This window comes from Penaeus monodon, chromosome 33, assembly GCF_015228065.2.
Source record: "Penaeus monodon isolate SGIC_2016 chromosome 33, NSTDA_Pmon_1, whole genome shotgun sequence".
Lineage (NCBI taxonomy): Eukaryota > Metazoa > Arthropoda > Malacostraca > Decapoda > Penaeidae > Penaeus > Penaeus monodon.
This window is the reverse complement of record NC_051418.1, coordinates 17,175,504-17,176,341: the sequence shown is the minus strand read 5'-3', so window position 1 is coordinate 17,176,341 and position 838 is coordinate 17,175,504.

Here is an 838-nt window from a genome sequence, read left to right as displayed (position 1 = left end):
GTATCCAAGTTAACATTAAACAGGTATCATTTGAAAGGAAAATTACAGCAGATCCTTGATACTCAATTATCTGAAATGCATTTGGTTGAGCATTAAAACTCATTTGCTAAGGAAGATTAAATATACACTTTCCTTGTGCTATGAAATTTGTATTTATTCAATATAGCTTTTCATTAGTGATATGCATATCCATAAATTATGGATTGAAGAATATATGTTTTCACATCCAATGTATTCACTTTGTTTTTTTTGTTAAATCACAGTAATAGATAAAAAATATATATATTTCTTTACATTTTTTCCTTGTACACTTGAAATGTAAAAAAAAATTGTCAACTACATACCCTCCAAATAGAACATAAATAACATGTTCAAAATTTTACCAAAAGTAATCAAAGTTGTAATGTAAATAAACAAGACCAACAACAGTTTCACCATGATCTGATTCCTAGCAGTTCGTAGGAAATAGCTTCTTGTGTATTTTTTTCCTATCATCTAATTTAAACTCAATTTAGAGTAATATCACCAAAATTAGTTATGAATACAAAGTACAAGAATACAAAAATGTCTTTCTCAAATAATAAAAAAAATACCTTTATTTTTTCCAGTACACTTTTATGCGTAATTGTAATATTACGGTAACAACTTGTTAAAAACTAAAAATTGTATTAGGTGTGAAACACTTATAATTCAATCTGATGTTACTCATACAATAATTCTTTTTATGTATATAGAGACAAAGAAATTGGACAAAGCCCAACAGAAATGAAGCAGAATAGCCTGTGCATTTCAGTGGACTGGTACTCACATAATTATACCTACAAAAGTCATATGCCTC